Genomic DNA, 17,628 nt, shown 5'->3' with positions numbered 1-17,628 from the left:
TCCTCAACTTATGTAACTTAAATAGCACTTTATATAGACATAACACTCACACTATAGTGTATACACTATAGTTCCATTAGATAGATATTCCACTGTTAGGTTCTTAGCTTACGTATGATTCATGATGCCTATTTTGATGTATTTGATGTATTACTATGTTTTTTGTTCTTGCTTACTGTAAATCGCTCTGGATTAAGAGCGTCTGCTAAATGCCTAAATTGTAAATTGTTCCCCCCCTATATCACATATGACAAATATTCTGACAAATGTTTAGGTTATGTTTACATGGTGTTTTTCCACACATTAAGCCTAATATGTATGTTTGGAACGAGCTTTAAACAAGGCTTATATTACAAAAAAGAAAAGGTTCAGGATGGCAGATTGTTCCCAGCAATAATATAGTAATTTATTATGATCGTGTTCATAACATCTGACAAAAGAATATATCACATAATAATTAGGACTATGGATTCAGCTATTAGCCTCCTATAGCATGATAAGAATTATAGCCTTCCAGTACGAGGCAAATGGGACCCAATGCTGAAGTGCGTGCAGCGTGAGTGAGTGTTGACATCAGACTTGGGCAACCCAAGAGATCTGAGGCTTGGATGAATGCATACACATTAAATGAATATTGCACATGTGTTAAATGCTGCCAGAGAGCAGATGACTGGCAGTGCATTGCCAAGAGAAGGCATCATTGTCTAGCGTGAATAAATTGCGTTTCTCTGCTGCACTAAACAAGTGTCATGCTCCAGTAAACAGAATCAAACACTTTCAGCATCTGTTGTCTTTAACTCGCCCTTTGTTTTCTGGCTTGTGCCGTGGTAGTTAATGATTTCCTCAAGATCCCCATTTTCAACGTGATTTGCATGTCTGAAATGCTTTGCTGAGCAGAGCACGGCGCACAAAGGGATGCCGTTGTCCATTTGAATCCAAACCACGATCGGCGTGTGTGCAGCCCTGAGATCTGGTTTCGTCAAGGAGGTTGATCGAGGCAAAACAGACAAGGTAACAGCACTCCGCCTTTCACTACCCTCTTGTTTACATATCTGGATTGTGCAGTCATCTCTTCCAGAGGAGGCACCGCCAGCAAAAACAATTACCCCCACCCGCGCACAAGCCACTCACTCACTCACTGCGTCTGCCCTGCTTGACAATGAATCCCATTAGATCCCTCTCCGAATTAACACTAGTTAACTTAAAACACTGACACGCATCAAGCCAAGTCATTAGCCTGTCTTTTAGCAGAAAAAAAACTGGAATGATTTGCCGGTTCAAAGAGATCATCTCCCTACACGCTGCCTAGGGCAGCCCTTCCCGTCTACCTCATTATTTTTGAGGAAGAACAAGGCCAGTGATGAATCTAGTTGGATTAAATGGAAGGTGCTTTCATTATGACCAGGCTTATGTGTGGCATGGGAGCAGAGTGGAGTACTTTAAGCCGGTCTCCTTACAGAAAACAAAAATAAGTGCAGTAGCTAGCCCACACAGTGGGCTAAATAAAACAGACAGATCTCACTCACCTAAAATGTAATATTAAAGTGGCATTGTTAGGCTGCTACACACAGACAGACCCACCGAACTGCAGAGAGAAAGGTCTGTCACATGTTTGTGGATACTAGCACAGGTGACAATCACCTTTAGTGATAAAGACATTCATGCCCGTTTATATATTGATTTATTGAATACTTTATTAGTGAGAAATGTAAACGGCATGTGGTACATGAAAGCTATAAGGATATCACAAAAAAGGTCCTGGGGACTTGTTTCCATTGTGGTCCCATGTATTCAATTCATCAACATAGCATTAAAACAACAACAACAACAACACAATAATACATGTCATCAACAACATCTCCAGATGTGATAGTCTGCAATGCTTCACTGTTTCAATACTGCATGGAATGAGACTGTCCGTGTGTTTTCCCGTTTATGTTGCCAGGGCGACAAATGAAAAGCAGAGTTACCCACACAACTAATCAAATAAGTGAGTGACAAAAAGTCAATATTTTCTCATTGTGTGGACAAGCAATATATCTGCACAGTAACAGCCTATGCTTAGGGGATTAGGAGCACTATTCTCAGAGCATTATTCGCCTAATGTGTCAATAATCTGGCTCTGCCTGGCTTTTAAAGCCAGTGTCAATAAAGAGGTAGCGTGAAAAGGGGCATTTACCAAGTACCCACTAAATCACCAATGCACTAGTTACAGTCTAGTGATGATGTGTTCAACAATAAATGTTCCGCCTCATCTTGCAATGTTTGAAAGGCAGCAAAATAAGACAAGACTACAAGAGAATCAGTTTAGCTGCATAACCCGTTTTCCATGCTATTTACCGGTAATCCATGTTCTTCCCCTGCGTAATACACTAAACCTGCTATTTGTGTTTAATTCACCGTTTTGTAATAATTTAAAAGAAATAGCGGATTTGCCGCGGACCTTGCGGACACACTATGAAGAGGTAACCGGAAATCAACCAACCGTCGGCTTGTTGCAAGGGCTTCTGAGAAGGTTGTAAAAGCTATTAAACAAAATCATTCTACAGGAGGTCAAAGACAGAAGAACAAACAAATGGATATATGGATATCTACAGCATTATGCACTTCAGAGAATTCAGATGGTAACCCTATTGCTTTAGTTCCTTAGGGCTGACTTTCCCATTTTAAAAAAACATCTCATTTGACAACACAGACAAATAGCCTGCTTTTGATTACATCCTTGACTAAAGAGTACCCTAAATGCAAAGTAGGGCAAACGTCATTCCACACAACCAGCTTAATATAAGCAAGATCAATGAGTAAATTTATCAGCAAATATTACCATTCGCTGCTGGCAAGTAATCATTAAGGAATGGCACTGATGCATTATTCAGCGGCTAATGTATAATTCAGACGTAACAGCGTATTCTATGCATAAATATAGCTGTGATACATTTATGCACATTAAATGTTTACTCGCTAAAATAGGATATGACAGCGCAGCATGCATGCTTTCCCGCCGCTGTGTGGTTATTTGTTTCCATTCCTGATGATGCGGGAACAATCGGTGGACTCTGGAATGTGAGAGCCTGACAGCCTACTCATCATACAGCCAACACTAAATGGACAGACAACTGATCCAGCATCGCCAACTACTGTATATCATTTATTTGGTGGAGAGAAAAAAACCAAAAGGATGTATTTGGGTGTGGTTGGATACTAAAGCCTTGAGAAAGCCTTGATGGGCAAAACGTTGTCGTTTTGTTAAAATAAAGAAAAGACAGGGAGAAAACCGTGTGCATATGGTGTGCGGACATTGCTCTTTTTATTCATTGGATACTAAAGCCCCACGGTGCTTACCCATGCTGGCTTTGTTGTAATAAGGAAATGAAAATGAAGGCCGTTCAATAAAACTGTACATTAGAGCGCTTTCTACGCACGGCATCACATTTTCTGGCACGCCCCTCCAGCACATATTTCACCATTTATGTACCGTCACTTTATCCCCCCTTGCACTTCTGGGATAAAGATCAGAGATGTTTAAATTTCATTGCGGGATTGCAGAGGTGCACGAGTCGCCCGAGCTCAGCTCTCCCCACCAGTGTAAAACAACGGTGTCAGAGGGGCAGTCAAACAGTGAGGACACGGAGGCGTTGAGGACAGCCAGGCTCCATCTGACAGAGCTCTGAGCAGGCAAAGCAGGGGGGCCTGTGGGGACTGCCATATCCCACTTTATGACCATGCACTGAATTAACAAGGCCAGATGTCCCCCCCCCCCCCCCCCTTCCCACTTAACATGTGTGAAAGTGCCCTCCGACGGGCTCAGCTGCCAGGGTGTACAGACAGAGGAGAGAGAGAGGGGGGGGGGGGGGGGGGGGGCAGATAGGCTTATTTTCAATTATCCCAATTTCCCACTATTCGTTGGCTCTTGAGGTTTATGTTAATTAAACATGTCGTTTGTATATGCAGTTATGCACACAAGTTAGTATTAGATGGAATTTTCTATGACAAATCAAAGCACCTCTTCACTCCATAACCCCTTGCGCATGCAGACACGCGCACAAACTCACGCGCACACAGTCACACACACACACACCATACAATCTAAAATGAATCACTGAGCAAGACCGTCTACTACGCCCACAGGTTAATTACTGCCAAAATGTAACAAGCCATCCCAGGTCTTCCATTTAGCAATAGAAAAAGTAAAACATCCTAAAGAATCAACTTTATAATGAAAAAGATTACTCTGACACATTTAACATTGGTCCTCAAAACCCAGAGTCTGGCTTAGGATAGGGGGGATGAAAATTGCTCCAACAATGCCATGGAAGCCATGACTTCTCATTGATTTTCCGCCTGCCTTTATGACCAGACCGCTCTCAGATTTCTGTATTGTAGGGGGTGAGAGACGGGTGGGTGAATGTGAGCTGTACCTTTGAGGGGGTGAGAACCGTGCATTGAGCCGGTCCAAAGGCCTGGGGTTTTGAATTCATCTACCCTGAATGGCGTGCCCAAGTTGATCTGGTGGATCAACGATCGAAGAGTCTTGTGAAAGGTCTTTCTGCCATAAGTCAAACAAACCCCATCCGTTGTCATTCATATTGCTCATTAATAATGCAAATATTTTTGTTATTACATTGTAATACATTTGAAATACTCTTTACCAAACTATTTAAGGGACATATAATCCCGTCAGGCTTAGTGACTAGAAACTGCCTTTCTCTGAATCTCTATGAATTACATCATTCCGTTAATATACAGGTGAAAGAAACAACCGCTGCTGAACGTTTTTCTGTTAGCCAGGATCCACCATTACCCCAACATAGAGCAGAGAGTGGGGGGAAAGGGGGGGGGGGGGGCACAACACACCAACATGGTGCAATTCCACTGAGGGCCATCATGTGAGTAGATTAAATAACATTTTTCCAGTGCCCTGTCAAACATTCAGCTGCAACGAGACAGCAGTTACAACCCCACCATCTATGAAGCTTCTCCCTCTGTCAGGAGAGAAGCAGTCTCTTTGATCCAGCATTCGCCCCACAGATTCCTCTGAGGTGAGACTTATACATGCTTCTGTGTGTGTGTGTGTGTGTGTGTGTGTGTGTGTGTGTGTGTGTGTGTGTGTGTGTGTGTGTGTGTGTGTGTGTGTGTGTGTGTGTGTGTGTGTGCGCGCCTGTCTGTGTGTGCGCGTTAGAATGCTTGCTAGCATTCTGAACCGCGACGCTTCTGAACCCGCTTAGTGGCGAGACTTGTTTGTGATGGGAGGTGACTTACACACAGCTACTATTGCTTCCCAGGATTTTACATGAATCGACAACACAAACAGCGTACTGAGCCAGATCAAATTACACATCAGATTTCCTTTCCCACAAACATGGGGCACAGCCTACTGCAAATGAAGATGTGCCACGATGGGGAGAAGCACAACGGGGAAGAATACATAATTAAGATTTAGGTTTCCATCTTTTTTTCCTCTCTTTTTTTCATCTGCCAGTTTGGTTACATAGCAAAACGCTCAAGTGCTCAATGCCCTCTTAATATGTACAACTCCATTAAGAGGATTGACCACTTCCGCCCCAACTCAATCCACAGCAGTGTAAAACTAAATGGATTAATGGATGCCCTACCTCCGGAGGCGATATCTCCCAATTCAAAATGTTTCCTTATCACAGAGATGAGATTCAGAGCTAAACAAAAGCAAAACACATGTAAGCCTAACCACTATTACATTGATCGCCAACTATAATAGTTCATCCGAGCAATAGATCAGTGTGGTTATACACAGGCTACATCGTCACCCTAAAGCTATGTTTTAGGGACACACTGATCGGTCGTGATGGGTTTCAACTGTGGACAGCAGCGAGTGGCAGAGACTAGAGCTCTCTGGTTGGCTGCCTAGGTAGCAGAGGTAGCTTAGTCTAGTGTGTCTGCTTATCGCATACAGAGTAGACTGTATGCTATCATGTCACTGCATCACACTGATGTTGCTCAAGTGTGTGTGACTGAGCTCTTGTGGCTCTCATTTAAACACCAAAAGAAGGAAAGAAAGTGTACAATTAGCTGACAGATTTTCTCCAAACAAATATAAATGAATACTAAGTGTATACGCTGATATTTGACCACCCAATACCATAAGCACAATGTGTCATTATTTTGTCTATTCTTTGTATTGAAGGTGGTGCCTGGCCATGCATTCAGAAAGAAATGTCAATCATCATCAACATTGGCCATCATCTTCAGTTTAAAAGTGCCATAAAATGTGACAGCTTGAACAAATATCTATAAACCAGATGTAGGCATATTTGTCAGCGCAATGCAGAAACATAATTGCCTTGATGCAACAAGAACAACAATTGTCAGCTGGACCCACCCGACACAATAGTGGTGGTCCTAGTCAGGATGGTGGTCCCTGGGTCAAAATCAGTTGAACATTTGCTCTAAGTCCTTATAATGGTCTGTTTGACTGATTGAATATGAATACTACAATTTGCAAACAGGACAGCAAGTACAATTACTCAAGCAATGCTAAAAGCATAACACAAACTAGAAAAAGTGCCCCTCAGGGCACAGGTCTCCACCAGGCATTTCTTCCTCCTAGCCTAGCCTAGCGGGAATATGCTTGCACAGTGTCACCGCAATTGGCTGCATTCATGTTTTGCGGCATTTTGTACAAAACGGACTCCTGTAAACTTTGGAAGCAAATCTTAGCCAATAAGGATGGAATATCAGAAATCCAACAGACCCGTCTTGATTGCATGACTATAGAGATCATGTGTACAGATAAGCGTGAAATTTGGATAAAATCTGAAGAAGCAATATAACAAAATGTGTTTTACATATGTCGGCCTCCTGGTGGCGCTATAAAGAGCAGATGTGAAATACAGGGCAAAGGTTTTTCCTTGGCCTCTAGAGTGTGTATACAAAGTTTGGCTGGTTGTGATCCTATGTATCCCCTTCATAATCAAAACATACAAGACACAATACAAATAATCATCAATACCACAAATACATCAATAATCGTCCGTCACGCCTCGTGACATGCTCCATATATGGCCACCAGTCTCCACCTAGCCTCGAGTGCTCATTCTCCAACTAAATCATAGAACAATGGATATAAAGGGAGGATAGATTCACCATTTTATCAATTGAAAATTATGATTATGACTCCGAGGATGAACTTCTACTTGAACAGAAATGACAGGCTTTTGTACCAATTTCTACTAATCATTCTAACTATTAATTTATTGAACAATGACCTTTAAGCAAAATATGGCTGTGTGCACATGGCACTGCCGTCGGGTGCAGGCAGGCACTGTTTATTGTTTTAACATTAAACAAGAAATATATGATCACCCAAAATACTTTAAACCCATGTGCCTTTGTCCTGTAGGCCCCCTGTTGTGCATGCTTAAATAATTTGAGAAATCATGGCAATAAAGACATTCACTGCACATGTTCATATGTTGAACACATGAACATGTGCTTTAAAATAAGCCATATTTTTCACACCTTCCAACCAACTGATCTCCCGACAACAGTTAGGGTTGTCCCGACTCAGGATTTATCTAACAGAGCTACAGCTGTGTGTGGACATCTCTCTTTTCCGCAGCGCTACTTTAGCCCACATGAGATAACTAACACCACTCACCTAAGCAAGTTTGACACACTTCCAAATGGTGTACACTGTTTAAGTCACAGGAGGATGGTTTTCATACCACATGAACTTTAGCCAAAATCTTGCTTGATGATCTGAACAGTGTCATAGTAGCATAGCTGCAACAGAAGTAGTATTTCCTCTCAAAACATCAGATTTCAAAATAAGAGTAATATGATTATTCAACTGCTTTTATTTTTAAGTCTACAGAGTACTGACAGGAAGTAGATTAACTAAATTGGAAGTACATGACAGTGATGACACATCACACCTGTGTGAAATGAGGGGCACTCTTATCATCGTACATCTCATCATGCCGTAAAATAGACAATTTAATGTTTGTGGACAAAAATAGACACTAAGCCGATTTGCTCGGACATTACGACGTTAAATTCTCCATTCATTGTCAATGGGAATTTGTGTTGGACGGGGGGGGGGGGGGTTATTGTATGTAGCAAGTGGCTAGGTCACAGTTTCCACTAACCTAGATGTCAACCATCAAAAGCCTCAATGCCTCATAATTAGAGTGCTCCAAATCCCCCTCCCCCTCTAACCAGTCAGCAATGTATGAGAACTAAGAAGCCATCTGGGGGTTCTCCTCCCTTAACATTTTTACACCCCATTTGTTAATGATAACTAAAGATAAGGGGCCATGCATGAATGCAATGAGACTGTATCACTCCTCATCAGATAAGAGAATCCCAATGAAAAGCCTCCCATTTTGCAGTAGCAAAAAAAGTGCTAATCTGGTAGACATTTGTTCAGGCCAGGGTACCTTTGAACTCAGTGACAGTGCAAACAAAGGGGCTGCCATGGTCACTACCACTGCAAACACAACAATTAACATTTGCATTTCCTGGTACATGCTATTTAACAAAATCAAATGAGTGTGTGTACAGTGCACATAACCAGGTCCCTTTCATGTGATTCTGGGGGCCTGAGATGTCCTTTTTAACCACCCCCCTCATCCATTATCAGGAGTCCTTGTGCCATGCATTAGCCGAGGCAGTGTCGTCCCACTCAAGTGGATTAATCACATCTGAATCATTAAGCTAGAGGTCACTTCTCAGTTAGCAGGGGACAGAGAATATGGCAAAGGAAGCTAGGCATGGTGAAGATTAGCTCCTGACAATTAGCAGAGCAACATCTGAATCTGTGTAATAGCTCATTGAGAATTAAAGTAGTGGCAGACTGTGTGATAGGAGGATTTGGCAAGAAGTCGTTTTTATTTGACAGATGAGGGTATAATCACTTACACCCCCCCCCCCCCTCTTAATTTTGAATCTAACTTCACGAATACAGTAATCTTTGTGTGTGATTATGTATAGTTTGTATACTCTATGTATGTATGTACGTATGTATTATGAATTGCATTTTATGGTGCTTTCCTAAGTGCTCAAAGCGCTTTACAATGGTGAAGCGGCGAACACTAAGAGTCGACGCCAGCGTCCTCACTTCCCACATTCACACAACCAATGGTGGCAAGCTCACGCCGACCAACTCATTGTAGGCCAGGGTGCAGTGTCTTGCCCAAGGACACTATGACATGTCGACAGGAGGAGCTGGGATTCGAACCGCTGACCCAGGGATGTATGTATGACAACATATGTATGTAGTGTACTATACGTATTGTAACGTATTGTGACCATTTCTGGCCGTCACAGTATGTACATACGGTATGTGACGAATGTCCCAACTACCACGGAGACCATGTACAACAGACCATGGTCACCGTCACGTGAATATTAACCATATGTCCAATTTTACAACAATTTAAGTAAACAAATAGCCCTTATTCCACTATATAACCGGGAAACATTAGATAAGCCGCATGCGAGACAAATAACTAAGTCTGCTTTCAAATACCAAAGTAGCCCCGCCCCCAAATCTTGCTCTTTTTAACAACAGGCCAGGCAGGCACACACACACACACACCATTCCCCCACAGTGCATGATGGCTGCATGTGCTCAGGCCAGAGTTCATAGCCTCTGGGGTGCCAAAGAGCCAAGAGGGAAGTCAAGTTAATTTGGTGGTCCTTCAACAGTTTGCAACTAGCAACACAATGAGTCTCCCTTGCAGACCCCCCCACACACAACTCAACTTTTTAATACCACTTTATGACACAAGCTAGGCTATAAAACCAACAGCCTATCCTTTGTGAAACTTGGGGAATTCCCCCCAAATGTAAGCGTGACTAACTCATCAAGAGAGTTCTCAATTTTGTTTTACTGTCTGAAACACTTTTCCTCCAGGCTGACAACACATACACGCGCGCGCGCACACACACACACACACACACACACACAGTTGTAACAGTGTAACGAACTACAGTGATAGTAGTTTGCAATGCGACAAACGTGGCGTTTAAAACCCATGTCTCGTCACGTCAGGTTCATTATTCTTCTCACGTCAGCTAAACAATTAGTCGTTGAAAACATTCTTAGGACACTTGCTGGGTCACGAAGCTCTGTGCTGTACACACACTGACACTGCACAGACGAGAGAACTCAGCGGAACAGCCAAGTTTTACAACAATGCAGACAACTTTCCAGCTCGCCGGAGCTTACTCCAAAAATATGTCACTTGACTCGTATCCCCCTTCTGAGTTTTATCTAAATGATCACGCGTTTCGCTTAAACTGTAAAACGCAACTTGTGCTATAATCATCTCCATTGCAGACATTCCATCTCTTTAATGTCCCCCACACATTGCTGCCCCCCTCCTCCTCCCAATCTTTCCTTTTTTTGTATTCAACTACTCACCCGCCAGTCTGGTGTTTTCAAGAGATCCAAAGCGACCGCTGCAAACTTCAAAACAATCCTTGCCCGGAATGACCCACCGAACTTTTTTGTCCTGGGCCAAATCCAAGAAACCCAGGGTGAATGGGACGATCATGCGAACACAGGCACTTTATCCTTTTTATTAAAACCCGCTGCTCGTACAGAGAGAGTGAGAGACAACAAGCACTTGCTCTCAACAAAAGACGGTTTCACTTTACTAATATATTCTCGTACAAATCACCAAGGCACTCTTCAACGCGAAAACACACGTCCGCTGCTATTCCATTTCGCAGTGTTGTTGCTCCCCCGATAGTGTCCACATTAAAAAAAAAGTACACACACACACACACACACACAAGCGCTCTAGTTGGAAGGATAGGAAATCAGTGAGTTCGCCGTTTACAGGCTCCGCTTCCTTTTTCCACACACACACTCTCACACACACACTCACTCACACACACACACACACCCCCATACTCTCTCACACACGCGTTCTCCCCCTCTCCTCTCCCTCGCTCTCATATGCGCACACTCCACGTTCAGCCGATCACTCCCTGCGTCTATGTAACCCCCCTTCAGCTGTTCAACAGACGCATCCACATGGCTGACCTACTCTTTCTTTATCCAGACACTAGTGAAGGAGAATTACCCCCCCCCCCCCACCACCACCACCACACAAAAAAACGAGCGAAACAAAAACATGGACTGGATTCAAATTATCGTCGGGACAAAGGGAGCAGGCAGTGGGGCTCCTGATTGATGGAAACCCACGAGGGGATGAGGTGTTTGTAAAACTGCACCAGGAAGATTAATCTATCTAAATATACATGTGAATAACAAACACCAAAGAGATCACGTCAAAGCAATAGTAGCATTTATAGCTATGCACATATAGCAATATTAGCTTAATTAATACGTAATGTTAATTGTATTACCAGACAATCAGATTCTGGTAATAATTGATCAATGATTTTAAGACAAAACACTAAATCTTCAGAAAAATAACGCTAGAATAGAGGCAGGCAATTGAATGCTGCTCAGGCTTGTCGAGCACATTTGCATTTTAGATAATGAATTAATTAGTCACCCCGCCCATTAAAATGGCAGGAACAAGCAGGGGAAATAATCAGAATAGTCCATTAGCAATATTTGGCAAGTTAATTTGGGTGGATTTAATGGCTACGTTAGCCTACACATCATCATCAAATGTGATCCCTGTGTTCAATGTCTGAGTACTCAGCGCTTTGTAATTTTTGATTATAAAGATACAGCTCCATTCCTCTTCATCTAAATCCTCTCAGACTTAATGGAAAATCTGACAAATCTCCCCACACATAATACGAGAAGCCGGAAAACAAAGACTGGCCACATTAAGTTATAAATTAATAGAACAATTTTCATTCTACTAAGCAAGTAGCTTGACACATTTTCATTGTCTAAAACATGATATTGGATCCCTGTCAAAATCCAATTAACCAAAGCAAATAGCCAGCACATTGGGCTCTTTGGCACTGAAGCCAACCATGGGGGCAAGGGAGACAGGCAGAGAGGATCAATAGAAATCGAGTTGAGGGTGGTTATGTGGGGGTGCTTCATTGTGCTACAACCCATGTTGGCCATCTCCTTTCAATGGTGTGGAGGGAGGGGGGGGAGGGGTTGTCCCCCTGTGACACAAGTGCTGGCAAACCACTTCTAGCTACTGAAGGCAACTGCCCGGAGGAGTCCAACTACACACAGTAACCCAACACCACACCAGTCACAGCTCATCCCTTATCAGAGTTTGTACTATGCGTTACACAGTGTCAAGGTTTATGGTATTTACACACACCGTCTGCCAAACTCTCCCCCCCCCACCCCCCTCTCTCTCTCTCTCTCTCTCTCTCTCTCTGTCTCTCATAAAATAGATCAATGATTGATGAGGTCGGCAGAAAAATACACACTGCAACTCCCCTGATTAAGATCAATTTGTCGCACACATTGTGGACATACCATACATTTGATGTCCAATAGTAACATAAGAACAAACAAATAAACAAATAAATCACACCTGTGTGAACTGAGTGGTGCAACTCCCCTCTCCCCCTGCCTCCCCCCCCCCTCTCTCTCTCATTAGCAGGCAACAGTGCAGCGCTACTGTATCTCTCTCTCTTAGTTTCTGGCAAAACAGCGCCCCCTTTGCCCCTACTGCTACTCATAGTCACATAGTGGTCACATAGGTTAACACAGACATTGCTGTCCCTTGGAGTGGTTGCAACACTAAAAAAAACACAGTTTCATCGCCTCCACTATACAACAATGTCCACCGTTCCATTCAGGAGATCATTCACACATTAAAAAAAGGGATGGGGGAAATATATATATATATGGCACGCAGGAAGCTAGTCAAAAGCCACTTGGGTAGGTACTGTGGGACTTAAGCTTGGGCCAAGACTGCACTGAAGGGTGCAGTGAAATGAGTGAATCCTCTCTTTAGGTGGAACAGAGTAAAGCTGGATTGGCTGCCAGGGCAGGCTACCCTCCTCGGCAGATGAGATCCCATTATCAGGCAGACGAGAACTCCACCTCCAGGATTTCACAGCTCCTCTGTTTATCACATGGCTCTGTCAAGTTGGGCACCATTAACCGATAATGAAAGGAGACAACCGGTGCAGTTACAAGCAAAGCACTCCACATTCTACAGGCCTAAGCATGTATCTGGGAAGCTGACTGTGTCTATTCAATTCTGCTCAGCATTCAAACGTCCCATCACAATACCTTTTCCCCAAGCACCCCTTTCATAGCTACAGTGCCTTCAATCTCACAAAAACGGGTTACCCCACCCCCCTCTCCCCCTCTCTCTGAACTCAGAGGAAATGAAATGTAACAGAACCATACTTTGCTCTGGGGAGAGAAATGACACCTTTAGTTCTATTTCCTAAAGGTATTAAAAGAGGGGAAAACCTCCTTGTAGGTACGAACAGAAATAGAAAGTGACTTGAAGAAATGGGAAAATAAATCAGCAGTAGCTATCACTTTCAGAAATCAATCTTTCTCTCTCATCTCAGACAATTACCGATAGTGTGGCCAAATATCAAGCGTGCAAATCAAAGGTGCTTGTCCAGCCTCATGTTTGACTGTTACATTTAGGTTTGCTGTAGGATGCTGTAGTCACTTAGGCTCATTAAATATGAATACTTAACAAAAGCAGCGGCTGACACACACTGTTTGCTTTAGCCTGATTAGCCACACTGGAGAAAAACAAGCTGCTCAGAGGCAGCAAGCGGAGAGAGAGAAACAGAAAGGGGGGAGGGAGGGGGTGTGCTCGGTAATACAAATAAGTCAGCCAGTAGCTGAAACAACAGAAAAAGGTGACATGGATGAGTGAGCCAAGCTTCTGAGAGACTTGGCAAGACTCAGAGGCCCTGGCCTCTTAAGCACTCATATCTAGTAACTTCATTTAATACATTTCACCAGGGATGAGCAGACAAGTTGAAGGAAAATGAAATTGAGAGAAGAAAAGTCTTGTAAAGCAAGAGGAGAGGGGGTGTATGTGTGTGTGCATGTTTTGGGAGAGGGTGGTTCATAAGCTCAACTTTCCTCCAACATGACTACATTTCAACAGTGTAACACGTTAACTTCCCCTCTGGCTAGACATTATCGGAAGAACACCAACACATGTGTTACACTGAACTTGTAGACCATTTATATGCATCTTCTATTTTTTATATTCTTAGGCAAAGGTAATGTATACTATAGGAACAGCAGCCTGATATTTGAAACATAACATCTCAAAGAGAACAAAGACCTGTGCTTTCCGGATATAATCGATGGGGTTTTAAAACAATGACGCTCACTCTCTCTTTGCCATGGGTCCTATACCCATAAAGAACAAAGACTGCTGCTCAAATTTACTGTTCCTCAGACAGACGGCATGTGCTGATAGCCCCCCACCCCCTTCAATCTTGGCAGGCAGGAAAAAGACTGATTTCAAATCACTCACTGCCTTTTTAGCCTTCATGGTATCTTAGGAGAGCACTTTACAAGTTGAGAGAATCCAATGGGACAATAAGGCCTTACACAACTAATTAAAACACAGACTTGGCCTAAAGGCTATTGAGGGGGGGGGGGGGGGGGGGAGAAGCATTGAAACTACCCTCTTCTATCTCCCAACAAAGTAATTCAGGGAAATTACTCCACTAAATATGGCTAACTGCATGCTTGTGGATATGAAGTTTCCCATTAGGAGTGACCATCATTTTAGCTGAAGTACAATGAAGTCACACTACATCAATACAAAGAGAAAAACACACATAACAGGGTTTATACACCCTTCTGTATGCAAGCAAACAACCACAACCATGTCAAGGTGACAAGAGATCAGGACACCCTTTGGAGAAACTCCAGTCAGACAAAGGCAGAAACAAGCCTATTCAGGAGCTACTAATTAGGGTGCTACCTAGCAAAGCTTTATTTACCATCATTAACACAGTTGTTAAAATGTGAAGGAAGCCAAGGAATGGTATTTTACTTTAGGCAATCAGTAAAAAGCCCTGCTTCACATAGCCATCTTGTTTACACAGCTATTCAGTCACATTTGGCAGCCTCGCAATGCTCTCAAAACCCAGACACTTGTAGGCTACATATGTTTATTCTCTTTGCCAAGCTACACAAACTCAGGAGAGTGAAACTTGTTTGCAGCAGCCGTTTGGTAAAACTATTGCATATAAAGAAAACGAACACAAGCAAACAGCATTCCAGATGGAGGTAGCAGCCACCAGGTAATCAAAATGATCAAATGTTTTCTTCCTGGAACAGAGGAACATAAGAACTCTATTGCATAGTACATGAGCAACTGTAAACACTGCTTTTGATGTAGTTCAATACTGTTGTAGTCATAGCAGGTTATACCCTCTTAAGGGTACACAGTTTGTTTATGTGAACAAACAGACTGGACAAATTGCACACAGCATACGAAGGAGGATAGGTGGGTGCATACTCTAAATGAATAAACAAGTGGTGCATGGCGGATGGAACACATACATCGAGCACCGCAGGTGCCATTTCACTGAGCCCCAATTTTCCACAGACATTCTTGAAGCACTCACACTGTCCTATGTCTGTCTGAGTCTCTGGGCAAAACAGGACCACATTCATCGGAATAAAAGAGCAGTTCAGACTGCTACGTAGTGAACACACTGAGGAAACGAGACCGTAAGCTTTCCAAGAGGGAGAGAGAGAGAGAGAGAGAGAGAGAGAGAGGGAGAGTGAGAAGAGAGAGAGAGCACTCTGATGCAAAAAGGAGGAAGTTTACATTTCAGCCAGATCCTTTTGTGAACAAAGACAGAGAAACAAAAATAAACATGGCATGTGTTTGACACAACGCTCTGGATCCAATTAGAAAAACCCCATTCCAGCAGAGTGAGAGTGTATGGTATACACATTTAAAAGCGATTGGTGGTCATAAGAGAAACTGTCCATGCTTTGCAGATGGGTTTCATGAGCATGGATCCAGGAAAGGGGGAGAGCGAAAGAGTGTCAGTTGGGGTGTGTGATTCCTGTGCGGTTACCGTCCCCATGCTAATCTACTCAGATAGCCAGTGTCTGCTCTATTTCACAAAGAGCACATGGTTGCCTCACCTCCACAGACTGCCACCCCATGGACAAAGGGTGCAATGACAGTCAAACACTGTTGCTGTGCAAAATAAAGACGCTGCATGAGCATGTGTATTAACAACCCTTTTGACTTAATTTACACCCAGTGAATTAAGACGTAAGATACAGAGAAACTGTGCTCAATAGCTCCATGTTGGAGGGCGGGTTCTCTTCCATCTCCACCGCAATACGTCTCCAGGAATCAATTATTCTCCTCTGGTCACGCTCGACTGCTCTCAGTGTGTAAGCTAATGATTCAGCCATCTAGTTTACGGATAGATGGTGATAACTGGGATAAGCACATCTCTTGGAGGTCTGAGAAACAAGATGCTTGTTGTTGAACAACATCCTTGATTCACATCGTTGTTCTGGTTATATTTTTATTCTGTTCCAAGACAGCAGGAATAACTAAACAGAGTAAGTAAATCCTGAATGCCTGAATTAGCAGCAGTGAGAGGGACAAGCTCCTTAAAGAGATATGGTCTTCAAACTGTGCCATTAGATATGACCAATTTAATAGGCAGCGGATCAACAAAATCTTCAGTGGTGGAATCAGAATCGGACAGTTTGGAGATCAGTGTCGAGGTCAAGAGGAGGCACTTAACTGTGCTTTGGCCTTCCAACCCCAGCAGCTTTCAGAATCAACTGCTGCGCTGAGGGAGTAGATAAAAAGCTTGGCAGCAGCCTTGCATCTAAAGATATCTGACGTTTACTAGAAAGCATTTAACGATTTATTTATGGACTTTTGAAGATACAAACTGGAAATGAATGGGAATAGATAGGAAGGTGGCTAGATATATCATTAGCCAGGCTGTATTAGCTTATCCTGGGTAATGCAGATAGATATTACAACAATGAACAAGCGGCTTGGTATAAATAAACAATGCAATAAATAATGCAGCATCAAAGCACTGTCTCTTATGCACCACATAGGTTATTCTTTACTTGATATTTTAGTTAAAACTATCATCAGCGGCTCAGTGCTGTATCTTAGCATGAGTTTAAGAGAATTATACCATACATGACAGACAGTGCATATACATTACAAAAATACCACCTGTGTGAAGTGAGTGGCGCGAATATATTAAAGTCTAACTCATGTTGATTAGGTGACAAACATTAAATTATCTTTATTGTTAATGGCATTTAATGTTTGCGTTAGGGACAAGATGAAGTAAATTTTCCCTTCATTGTCAATGGCGTTTTTAAAACAAACATTGAACTAAAAACAAACTAAATTAAACCTGTATATAGGAGGGGCAAGTGACCCTAAAAAATAAAGACATGAGTCAGCTATCCCTTTAATGTCAACCCTGTCTCCAACCAAGAGATAATGTATTACAATGTGGTAATAATATGGTTGTTGTCACTTGTCATCTATGATTAGTTTAATAGCTCAGGAGACTGCTTTATGTGTATTATTGTCAACATTCATGAAACAGGGCAGTCTCTGCCATCACATTGTTGTGGAAGCACGGAGAATTGAGTCTACTCAAGAGGTGGCAGATGGGAAAATCCACAAATAGCTTGTTTGGATGCATTTATTCTGCCTAATGCATAACACATCTATATCTAAT

At 42.7% G+C, this 17,628-nt stretch overlaps 1 protein-coding gene across 2 annotated transcripts in view; it reads right to left on the bottom strand.

Moving 5' to 3' along the window:
* The window catches only part of rerea (arginine-glutamic acid dipeptide (RE) repeats a), a 164,880-nt gene that overhangs the window by 109,166 nt on the left and 38,086 nt on the right, over nucleotides 1–17,628 (bottom strand). The window contains exon 1 of one of the 2 annotated variants that reach the window (XM_080764129.1): nucleotides 10,403–10,879. The exons of the other annotated variant lie outside the window; for it this stretch is intronic. The gene's annotated coding sequence lies outside the window, so the exon portion shown is untranslated. Of the gene's footprint in view, nucleotides 1–10,402; nucleotides 10,880–17,628 lie in introns of those variants that run through there. 2 annotated transcript variants of the gene reach the window in all.

The sequence above is a fragment of the Protomyctophum bolini genome (assembly GCF_963924005.1).
Source record: "Protomyctophum bolini genome assembly, chromosome: 5".
Classification (NCBI taxonomy): domain Eukaryota; kingdom Metazoa; phylum Chordata; class Actinopteri; order Myctophiformes; family Myctophidae; genus Protomyctophum; species Protomyctophum bolini.
The sequence above is the reverse complement of the archived record's forward strand: the minus strand, read 5'-3'. Positions and strand labels throughout refer to the sequence as shown.